The sequence below is a fragment of the Saccoglossus kowalevskii genome, chromosome 5 (genome assembly GCF_978046115.1).
Source record: "Saccoglossus kowalevskii chromosome 5, keSacKowa6.1, whole genome shotgun sequence".
Lineage (NCBI taxonomy): Eukaryota > Metazoa > Hemichordata > Enteropneusta > Harrimaniidae > Saccoglossus > Saccoglossus kowalevskii.
The window spans coordinates 20872050-20884755 of record NC_140645.1 but is presented as its reverse complement, the minus strand read 5'-3'; the positions used below and the strand labels follow the sequence as shown (position 1 = coordinate 20884755).

Here is a 12706-nt window from a genome sequence, read left to right as displayed (position 1 = left end):
TTGATAATACACACGATGATACTGATGATATAAATACAAATATTGCTCCATTTGAAAAAAACGACATCGACGCTATAAACACTACAAACTTTGGAAACACTAATAACACTGATGAATTGATCACAACTACGGTTACTGGTGTTAAAGAACATGCAGCTGTTGTCACGCGTGGCATATCTGAATGTCAATTAGATGGCACGCGTACTGATCATTGTGATGATAATAAACCAGGTTCTGTTGTTTCCAGTGATGACTTTTCAAGATCATCTGCTATAGAAATTGGCGAGGAAAGGGTACGAACCCCTTACTCAGTACCCCCTCCCACGGGAGACACACCATCTTCTTCACACAATTTACATCCACCTGATCCAGGTGAATTACACAGTTCTAAAAGTGTGGATGTGTTTGATTCGAAGTCAATTGTGGCGTCCTATGACGGAGACGATAATGAGTCTGTAATGTCAGATATGTCGGACATGAGTGTCGCTTCTTTGGAAGACGTCGGGATGTCTGAAAATGAAAATAAAAAAAAATTATCTAAAGAATCATTGTTGTTTTTTCTAGAAGAGTCTTTTAACTCGAGCAAATTAATCGAGCAGGCGAGTTCTTTCTGATCCGACCTCCGACTTTTAGTGAGGTCCTTAAACAGTCTTCGTAAGAGTGCCAATTTCCCGAGCAAAGAAAAGATACGCGTACAGCGAATGACAATGCGTATTTCGAAACATGTTAAACGTTCATTAAAATCCAGTGCTGAAGGAGATGGGAATTTAAGATCAAGTATCTTGAGTAAAAAACGAGGCATTTCCTCGCAATCTGTCATTGTTTCAACTGATTGAATTGTATGTTAATTATGTATCAACACTCCATGGATATGCGTCACTGGCTTGGTTGCTTTTTATCTCTTCTAATTATGGCAAACGTAGCTGGAATTACTTGGAATGTACATGGTTGCAGAGATTCTTTAAAACGATACCAGCTGTTTGAATACATTAAAAGTAATTATTCTAAGGATTTTTGTTTTCTTCAGGAAACACACTCTGTTCCGTCTGATGAGCCGAACTGGCGTGTGGTCTGGAGGGCGCCTACATTTTTTTCTCACGAATCAACGAATTCGGCAGGCGTTGCTATACTTTTTAAACCTAATGCAAATATTAAAATTCTGAATATCAATGATGTAGTACCGGGTCGTCTTTTGCATATTCATGTCGAAATCGATGGGTTCCCGCTGCACTTGATAAACGCATATGCCCCAACCAATGGGCCGGAACTGTTGGGGGTTTTTAAGGTGTTGAAACATCATTTAAATAATATAAACAATGACCCAGTCGTCGCTGGCGGCGATTTTAATTGTACAATGGATGCGAGTATTGACCGGGTGGACAGCCCAGAGCCACATCTTTCTTCTTCTAGGTTTCTATCACAAATTTTGTTGCGCTTCAAACTTGTTGATGCGTGGCGCCATCACAATCCTACTGTCAGGCAGTATACCTGGAGTAGAAATGAGAGCAAATCACGAATTGATACGTTTTATATATCTAAATCCATCGTATCCAGAATTAAATTATCGTCTATACTGCCTCGTTATGATTTTTCTGATCATTTTCCTGTCGATATCCGTCTGTCTTTTAACTCCATTAATGCACGTAATCCTGTTTGGTGCTTTAATTTAAGCCTCCTGCAGGATGAAGATTTTTGTGAAATATTCACAGATTATTGGTTGAAGTGGCGCAGTGAGAAATCACGCTTCAGTAAAATTCAAATGTGGTGGGACATTGGCAAGCTGAATATTAAAGTACTCACAAAGCAGTACAGTGCCAAGTTGTCCTGTACATACAGGAATAATCAAGCTGGATTACGCAAGGACATTAAAAATATTGAAGACCGCTTAAAGGACGATCCTTCACTAAAAGGGATACTCGAAGAGAAACAAACTTTATTGGAAAATCTAACAAAAACGGAATGTAAGGGTGCTGCCATAAGATCTCGGCATAAAATTTTAAATGAAAACGATGCCCCTACATCCTTTTTCTTTGACTGTGAGAAACAAAGGGGGTCGCGTAAAGTAATGTTACACTTACAGCGTTTCATGGATCGCTGACTGGGTCACAAGCTGAAATGAGTTGAATGGCTAAAGAGTTTTACAGCGACTTGTTTTCTCCCGGTCCCATTTCCATTGAAGCTCAAAATAAACTGCTTTCCGGGTTGCCTCAACTGGACGACGCTATCAGGGAAGATTGTGATGCGCCAATAACGCATGAAAATCTTACCAACGCAGTCAAATTAATTTCCACCAATAGATCCCCAGGCATAGATGGTATTCCCGGCGAATTTTATAAACATTTTTGGTCGATTTTAGGCTCTGATCTTCACGACGTCATTACTGCCTCAATCGAAGAGGGCCAGATGCCTTTGTCGTGTAGACGGGCTGTTATCACTCTACTGTCAAAAAAGGTAACAATGGACTACTGAAGAATTGGAGACCTGTAAGCTTACTATGCGCGGATTACAAGATCTTGACCAAAGCGCTTTCTCTAAGATTAAAATCCGTCCTTGCCAGTATAGTTCATATCGATCAATGCTACTCTATCCCAGAAAGACAAATTTATGACAACATACACTTGATACGTGATGTCATCACGTACGCAAACAGAAAAAAACATAACACTAGGAATTGTCTCTCTCGACCAGGAGAAAGCTTTCGATAGAGTTCACCACGGATATTTATTAAAAACGCTACAGGCGTTTGGATTCGGTAATCGGTTCTGTGACTATATTAAACTTGTCTATTCTAACACTGAAAGTCTGGTCCGCGTCAATAGCGCCCTCATCAGCCCTATCCAGTTTATTAGGGGTATTCGTCAAGGATGTTCCCTATCAGGGCAACTGTACACGCTAGCTATCGAGCCCCTTTTGCACAAGATCCGAACCCAGAGTGGTATCCTTGGTGTTCAGGTTGATGACTCTCCTGATCGAGGTGTTAAACTTTCTGCTTATGCTGACGATGTCAGTTTCTTTGTCACCAAGAACTCTGACTTTATTAAACTCAGAGAATGGCTATCTGTTTACGAGAATGCCAGTAATTCTCGCATTAACTATACCAAGTCGCAAGGGCTATGGGTAGGTGCCTGGAAAAATAGACCTGATAAGCCACTAAATATAGGCTGGACCTCTGACGGCCTCAAAGTTCTCGGCGTTTTTGTTGGGAATAACACCGCTTTTACGGATCGTAATTGGTCTAATGTCATCGACGAGGTCGAGACGAAAATAGGTCACTGGTCAAAATATGCACCTGCTCTGTCCTACAGAGGGCGTTCTCTGATTATTAACAATCTTGTTGTATCCAAACTCTTGCACAAACTAATTTGTCTCTCTCCTCCCGATCGAGTAATTAATGCGATTCAAAAAATGTTTGTTGACTTCTTTTGGTTGGGAAGATATTGGATTCCTGCCGAATAGGTGTATTTGCCTCCCAGTGAAGGAGGACAGGGATTAGCACACTTGCCAACCCCTATAGCCTCATACCGCGTACAATATGTACAACGGTATTTTTATTTTAACTCAAGTCATCCGTGCTTCTTTTTCGCTGATTACTTTTTAAGACAATTTCAAAATCTGAATTATAATAAACAGTTGTTTATTATTGATATTCCGAAGTCTGATTTTAATGTTCCCAGTTTTTATTGTAGTTTGTTAAAAATTTGGTCTAGCACTACTTTTGTGCGTAAGGACGTACCATCTACTTACCACAGCGTTTGTCTGGAACCGGTATTTTATAATAAACTCATTTTACATCCTTTAAGACAGACACCTCTCAAACTTACTCATTTTATTGAATCCGGTGTGACTAGGATTGGCGATTTATTGACTGATGGAAAATGGCTGTCAGTTCAATCGTTACATCCACGCATTAGTATATACTCAGCACGCCTGCTAGGTATCGCTCTAGATATTGTTCACAATGCTATCCCTACGAGTATGAAAGATATTGTAAATAATGAAAACACCACAGATTCCACAAATATTACACATCCAAGATATTCGCTTGAATTATTGTATAAAGATGATGATAATGATATTTTGCTCAATTGTCCCTTGTACACACTAAAGAAAGGTAGCATTTACAACTTTCTGGTGTCTGTTAACAAACCCTCCAAGGACGCCACACAGGCAGGCACTGTGTGGTGTGACTTGCTATCGATTGATACTCAGAAACCGAATTTTAAGGAATGTTACCTCCATCCACTCACCAAAAAAGATGGCGACCTCCAGTGGCGTCTTCTTCATGGCGCTTACCCCACTGGAGGTTTCTTATTCAAGTCTGGGCTGAGAGAATCGGACACTTGTACTTTCTGCAAAGAAAAAGATGACTTAATGCACGTATTCATAGAGTGCACCAGGCTGGGTCCGTTGTTTGTAACTTTTGATAAAGTTATTCACAATCTGTTAGACATTGGGTCCATCCCACTGTCCTGTCATGAATTTGTTTACGCGTATCTGTTGACCGACTTAATTAGCTGATTATTAGCGAACGGCTGTGTTATGTCTGTCATCGTTTAGGTCTATTTGAAGTTTTGGACGGAACTTGGCTCAGTGATTTGGAACTAATTACCAGATAATCGTCGCCATTTTGACAGTTTATATCCATAGTTATTAATGTAGTGAACGATTAATCAAAAGATATGACGTATTCAGTACTTAGTGTGATTGGCTTTATGATTGAAGGTTACGCCCTAGAGTCTCTTTACTGTTTTGTAATTGGTTAGAGTTGTGAAAATGAATAAAGAGAGTTTGAGTTGGTCTTGGGGAGCACAACACGATAGACGCAGTAGAGAGAGAGTGCAGTCCTAGACGAGTCAGAGTCGAGAGCAGTCCTGGAGAGACTTGGGGCGAGCCTTGAGGCAGTCCAGTCTTGGGCGAGTCTTGGTTCAGCCTTGTGAGAGTCTTGGGGATTTTTCCCCAGGGCGCTGTGTCTTATAGAGTGCTCGATTGACCGACTAAGACGAGAGCTGAAACGTATTTCGTTGTGTGTGTCTTATTTGACTGTAAAGTTAAAGTGACTTTCCCGATCCCGTACCTCAAGGGGACGCGATAGAGAGACGAGACGAGTTTCCCCCCTGGCAAGTGTGGAGAACCCGAGAGTAGAAAGATTTTCCCCCTGATAGTCCCATTACTTACTTGGACCACCTAGGAAGAAACCATTAGTGCTTCACATATTGCTGGTGTTCATCATCACATCCGGGTAAAAGCTTCAATACACATTACCCGGATAAAGAAAAATGAAGAACTTACCTGGTACTGATGTCACCCATTGCTTCAAAGCACGACTGAAATCAAGATTACGGGATGAATACAACTACCACAAGCTGACTGGTACTATGGCAGCCTTCGTTTTCATCCAACTTTGGTGTATCAACGACGCAGTAGCATCGGTCATCGGCGAAGACTTCGTCCATCCAGATTATATTATGTAAATAATAAATTGAACTATTTTTATAATAAAATGAACACTTTGATTTTATTCTCAGGATTATTTTACTGTTTCTGTTTGTACATATTCGACTATAATTTGTACTGTATCCGATATTGTTTTATACCTACCTGTACAATTACTTTATATTTCGTTGCATTATCATGTGTAATTAATTTTCATCGTTTTATATTCAAACATATTATATTGTATACTTTTCTGTACTGTATCACTTGTATTCGCCTTTGATTTATACTTACCGCTATATGTCCAATTCTTGTATTTAAACAGTGATTGTTAACTGATTGTTTATTACTCGAGAATAAAAGATTCAAATGTATGTATGGATGTGTGTATATGTTTCCCAGCTTATTAGTTTTTGTGTATAATAGTGCAGATTTGAGAAGTGGGAAGTCTTATTTTTCACACTGGGATTCTGATATAAGACTGAAAAAAATTCTTCAAACTATTGCACTACAAGTGTTACAAACTACGCTATAGACTAAAATATCATGTATGAATGCCTCGGTAATAAATACTCATTGAATATTTTTGATAAAATGTCCCGTAAATCTCAATATACCGATAAAGGTACAATATTTTGACTCCAGTAAAATAATGGAAATGCGCCCCCATGTGGCCACAAATGAAAATGTGCTGCACGGTCGACAGTAATTCACTCACATAGTCAATACATATATATTTCAAATGATCCAATTTTTATATTGTCCATCATGTTAACTCTATGCAAATATCACTTGCCTAGCATAGATGCACACAACTATAGAATGTCAGATTACATTTTTAAAATTATAAAGTTTTAAAGACTAAGTTTTGCGATTCCATGGTATGCATTGTGTCAACACAGGTGGCGCTATTCAGCACAGACCTGTGTCTTATGACGCATAACTAGCCTCTGAAGGCTAAATATCAATCAGCCACCATTTTAGTCAGCGTTTCTTCCGCGGAACTATATACAAGTATTTTTTTCATGTTTTGAACACATTCTCTCCTTATTTTTTAGCAAGATTGAATCTTTAATGAGTTGATTAATTAAAATAACGCACAACACTCATCAGCATGTCTTATCCTAGTAACATTAAAATGCATGTAAATTGCGAGGTTAAAGGTCTAATGTTTCTCAATATTGTATTGACAAGCAGATCGCCGCAAACCAATCAAATAGCGCCACCTGTGTTGGCACAATGTGGAAATAGTTCCGACCACTTTTCCCAGAGTTCCACGCGCGGTATGTGTCAGATCGGTTGGTTTACGGCGATCTGCGTGTCAATGCATGGTATGTTTAGTATGTCAAAGGTTATTTTGCAGAATTACACTGACGACGCAAAAACGTTTTTTTTTGGGGGGGGAGTCTAAAAACGCAAATTTTCGTACGGCGTCGATCGGCATATGTATTTAATTATAATTATGTTTTCACGACGTTATTATTTCACATATATCAACGCAAGAAACTACTCGAATAAAGTTCGCATCGCCGAAATACGAGAACGAATTTGCGTCACCGATCGATGTTTCTATACTCACTGTATACCGCGTTTGCAAGTTCTACGTTTCAGATGCTCCATCACATTTAAACATGGATTTCAGTGTTTTAAGGATATTTCTGTTCCGCGGGCGCGCGTGCACATCTCAATATTGACCAGAGTACTTTATAAACACACTCCTATCGCATGTGTGTTTTAACGCTGGTCAAAATACTATGATATACTCGCTTCTGGGGGTGGTTATTCCATTGTTCCACGTGTGACTTGTAGTCTTACAGTGTAACATGTTGCGGATTTATGATTGTATACCCACACTATGATTACTACGTTAACTAATTAAAACAATTAAACAAACATGGTTTATTCTGTTAACCAGTTTCAACGACTTTTACATTTCTGATGAAAAAAAACACTAAATAAATTTAAATTGAATACTGGCAATGTTTTACCTTTTATAAGTGCATAAGCACAGACGGTCAGCGTTTTATTTTCAGTAGGTGAAAATTAGGTAATGTTAAACATATCCACTCTTTTATTTAGAGCTACGCTGTTAAATTTGAAATTAATGCGACTTGTTGTTACAGGATCCAGCTCTTTAGCACACCCGATAAAATCATTTAATTAAATTTAACTGCGGCCAAATACAGTATTTCCTAACAAGATCGTGCTCGGGTTCGTGAAGACGGCCATGAATGAATCGGTTTCAACGAAACAGTGCGAATCGGACGACGAATACTAACACGACGAGGAAGTTATACCCACTGAGACTGGAGGACGCCCCGTGATGAATTTGACAATCCAGTGTTTATTATGTTTGCAAACCAGTAAAACGAATGAATACGACAGTGTTAATGAATTTGTTTGTTCTTTGTAAATTAGAACTGTCCACCTATGCACATATAGCACATTCTCCATATTGCCATTGTGTTTTATAAGAATAAACTTATTGAACAAAAAAAAAATAAAAACTAACACATACTGCCATACAATCTCCAAAACAACTGTTTTAACTTATTAAAGCACGGTGGTCGTCGCGCAGCGCGTGTACGAATTTCATGTTAATAAACACAGTATTTTATTCTCGTTCCATGCGTCGCTATATGAGTCCCATATCTACGTTTGACTTCGACATGGTGCGAGAGATAAGATTTTTTCTGCGACGATATCAAATATTGACCATTTATTCGTACAAATTTAGTATAAAAAATGCAATGATTTTTGAACTTGGATTTCATTCAGAGACAAGCAAATATGAATAAAAATGCCAGGGTACTCAGAGATACAATCATGTGTAACTACGTTACATTCATTGCACCAGCTGTATGGGCTAATGTTACGAAACTGATATAACTCCTGTCAATATGACTGTATATGCGAATTACCGGAATTCGGTCACTGGTTTAAATACAAATTAAAGGGCAGTGCTCGTCACGCCGCGCATGTGTGACATTTGTGTTGATAAACGTTTATTTTCCTATAATCCAATGCGCTTTTCAAATGGAATCACGAGCACGGATTTTGACCTGGGCGCCACTTGCACTGATTACCGCCGGCGACTCTTTCGATATATTTTAATCACCAAAATCCCCTAATTAAAGCTTGGTAACCTTTCAGTTTGTATTCGTCTTTCTGTGCAACATCATTCAAAATCGCCGTCTTTGTTTATATGAGATCCATATCTCGCGCCCTCATGAGGGCGCGACGATCACCACTCTTTAAGTATTCACACCCTAACAGTCCAAGTTCTGCACTGAAAGTTGGATCGTAGCGCTAGTATGTCCATACCGGTGAATGTCTCATTATAAATAGGACGATACTTGACACAAGCAGAACTTATTTGCCTAACATATGCTTACAATAGAAAAAATTGTAAGCGTGAGGGCGCTATTTATATTCCAAACTACTTCCATCTCTGTATATAATTCCGTATATGGGCATATTTCCCTTGATAGTTCAGACCGAATTTCCATACTCTATAATAATAAGTCCGTCATTTTCATTATTATTTCATTTGTAAAATAATGACCGGCCAAAGCACGGTTTTTTTATTTTTCTTAAAACCCCTGCAAAATAATGGCAACAAAAGCCATTCTACTTTCATAATGTTTAGAAAATTAACATCTGTCGAAACGACATACAACCAACAAGTGTTATCTTCTAGAGACAAATCTATGCAAATGAAATACATATATTTTAAAATATAAAACAATAATTCGACTTATTTTTGTTCATTGTTCAACATCGTCTACTATATACGGCCCCATATAACCAGTATATATTCAAATACGCATGCGTATATTATAAGGTCACGCTAAAAAAGGGAGCGGTGATGCGAATTGATTTGGGGGCTAAAACACTTATGGAGCACAAATGTTGCAGGTTTTATAAATTTGTCAAAAGAGGGCGTTGTGTAGCAGCAAATGAGTGAGAACAAGAGATCAGCCCACACTTTTTTAGGTGGCGCGCTGTTCATAGCATAGCTCCTTGTTTAGCCCTAAATTAAATAAGAATTTAACAACAACGGGCAAAACGAGAGAGACCATACCAAAACTTCTTGGTAAAATGTTACATTAGAAAGACTGTGTGTCACTTTGATTTTAAAACTCTGGCTACGAACATAGAATGTAGTCATAATATATTGCTTATAAAGTTACATCATGTCAATTTCTCAATATGTAAATATGAATGAGACATGTTTTTCGTTTGCTTGACAGATTGTATGACTGAAACACAGAACATTGCATACCGGAATTACGTTCGATTTTAAGGTTGAAATTCTGTGTTTTGCGTTTACTTGCTATGTTGTATGTCGAAAACTAGTATATATATATATTGTAATTACGGGAATTGTTCATCGTCTCGGCTGAACGTGAACAATACACCTTTATTAAATGCATTCGTAAATCAAGCGCCCGGAAATATGTTGTCGCGCGTGGTTGCTAGATGGCGCAATTTATTGGGAAGGGATATCCGTTAATGGCATTTCCACGGCCACTAGCTTAATCGAGCGCTGCTGTCGATTTAACAATTGTGGTATATGTTTACACGGCAGGTGTATACTCTTTAAAGCTAATGCTAAAACCCATACAAACAATTGAAGATGACTACAGATAATTGTAATACAAATCACAAAATAAAACAACAATGAATATCTTTTCTTCACTTCGATAACATTATAGTGAAAACAAACATGGTCTCCACTAAACCTCCGCGCTCTAAATCACATTATTTAGTTGGCACGACTTCAGTCTATATCTGGAACACTTTCAACGACATTATCCTTATTGAATCTTCAATTTCCCTCAAATGGATATCGTGTTATTTATCATAATGGTGGCCTGCTGTTGTCAGGTAATTGGTCCGTTTCCCAACCCATTAAAATAATGTTTTGAACTTTGCCGAAAATGACGTTAAGCTAACAGACAATATGTTTGTTATCACGCACTTATAGTAATATGGAACAACGACGACTCTTTAATTGGGACTAAATGTATTGACCTTTCACTAACAGGAATAACTGCCCGAGGTAGTATCGAAATACTCAATTCTGAGTTATTTATATATGTTATTATGTTCAATGTGACCTAAAATAATGGGGTGGCAACATTATCTATGTGTTCTTTTCATTGAAAGTTAATCATGATGTTAGTCTAAAAAACGTGCAGGTAAAGTAACACTTCCCGGTAATTGATGCCAAATACACTATATCGAGTGACCATTAATACATTGCCCGTGGTAATAAACTGATAGCATGCTTATATACGTATGCACTTGGATATCTCTGAAGATAAATGCGCATGAGAAACGATATTGTAGCGCAGTGTTAAAAAAATTTAGACAAAATTGTCTGTTGGTATATTAAACTGAAATAAATGATCATGTTGTTTTTCACCATTATACCGTGCAAATTACATCGTTATTTGTGACCAAGACACACGTAAATGTAATAAACATTCAACCGAAATGACACGGCAAATAAGTAGATTAACTGGCGTTGTTTATTTTATTCATTTGTATTTAATTTTGCCTAGTTACTATAATATTTTTAATTTTATTCAGTTTCCTTAGAATTAAAATTATTTTTGTTCTCATTGTGGCTAATCACCGCGACGGATATTGTAATATATAGTAGCTACTACTTAAGTACTGCAGTATTCAGTCAATACCGCATGCATATGCACACACAACAAAATAAGTATTCTTATCTGAAGTTGAGTTTTCTATACATTTTTTATTGTAACACTCCATTCATATTGTTTTGTTTTGTTATAATTTCTGAAGTTACATTCCCCAACGAATACTATTAGCAGGAGATATGAAATAACTATGCAAATCAGTCACGTGTCCATGTTAATTGATGATTGTTGCCATTTCACGGCTTTCACATTAAGGGACCGTACAGCCAAACCAGTGTGCCCTAAGTAGTGAAGCATATTCTGTGTTGTTTTTATCTGCACAAAATGAGCGCTAAATCAACAAATCTTTTGAAGTCTTGAAAATTAAGATAAAAACTAAAGAAAATGAATAAAAATTTACCATTCTCTGAATGCCGAGACTCGGTTGAGACGTATATGTATTTACAAATCACATTCAATATTTGATATCGATGTTAAATTATAAATATATACCTCAATTGTTTCTATGTAAATTGATAAATATTCAAGATAATACAACCGATTGCATTGCTTAATATTAATTCTAATATCGTGGTATAATTAGGAAACATTCACTCGAAACTGTGGGTTACCTCATATAACGCCATACCTTTAGCCAGAATCTTTAATATCCAGTAACCCATCCTTTCTGTTAATAATTATACCACTCGATGCCATGATATCCATTGTTCAGGCAGCTATGAACATTACTAACGCAATAACAAATGGTATATTACATCTTCTGTATATGGGAAAATTAACGGATTTTTATTTTCGTGGTATATAGCTTTCTCGTACAATTTACTCGACTCTGATCGAAACTGTGAATCTATGTCTGTCTGTCCACACTTGCCTGTGACTTTTTCTAACAGATTACTGCATCATGATACACTCCAAAGTCATCTAGCTCCACGTCAGTTGATCTTAGTTTGACCTTTATTGCCATTCTTGGAACATCACCCATGACAGGTACTTGATAATCACTAAATTAACGATTCGTGGCGTCTGCTGAATAAATCTTGAAAAATGAAACTTTTTCTTTGATAGACCCGATTGAAATCAGTGAAGCTCAGATAAAAACTTGCTGTTGCAGACAAAACTAAAATTCAAAGTTATGAAACAGTTGAAACCTTGCTCGGAAATGAATGTGAATGAAATTACAACTGATACCAGTGTGACTTCATTTTGTATATTCAATTTATATCATACTATTATTGAAGTTTAATGTATTCGAGATTAAACCAACATGTGATTACTTGTTTTTACATGTCGTATGGGATCAGAAGTCTAGGGTATTAAAATGCAAATTAGTGCTCAATCAAAGATGGAATGGGGTTAATACTGTTGTTATAATCCTAGTTCACTACAGGAAATACGATAAGGTACATCACTATCGCTGATTGTTGCTTTGAAATGTCAATTGTCAATTGAACTTATAATCCCATATGCTGATTGTTTCAGAGATTAAAGCGAGATAATCGCCATACTGGCAACGCATTTGCTATATTTCAAATTCAGGTCTGTAGACTGTAGAATTATAATACTTCACAAACATATGTTTGTGTAAATTATTTTGACAT

The 12706-nt window shown here is 37.3% G+C and overlaps 1 long non-coding RNA gene across 1 annotated transcript; it reads right to left on the bottom strand.

Annotated features, from left to right (window-relative positions):
* Positions 1–371: 371 nt before the first annotated feature.
* LOC146745873 (uncharacterized) lies at positions 372–4289 on the bottom strand. Its single transcript, XR_014929540.1, has 3 exons — positions 4248–4289; positions 3822–3967; positions 372–510 (listed from the first exon to the last, which is right to left on the bottom strand). It is a non-coding gene; the product is annotated as an uncharacterized LOC146745873 (long non-coding RNA).
* Between the last annotated feature and the right edge of the window lie 8417 nt (positions 4290–12706).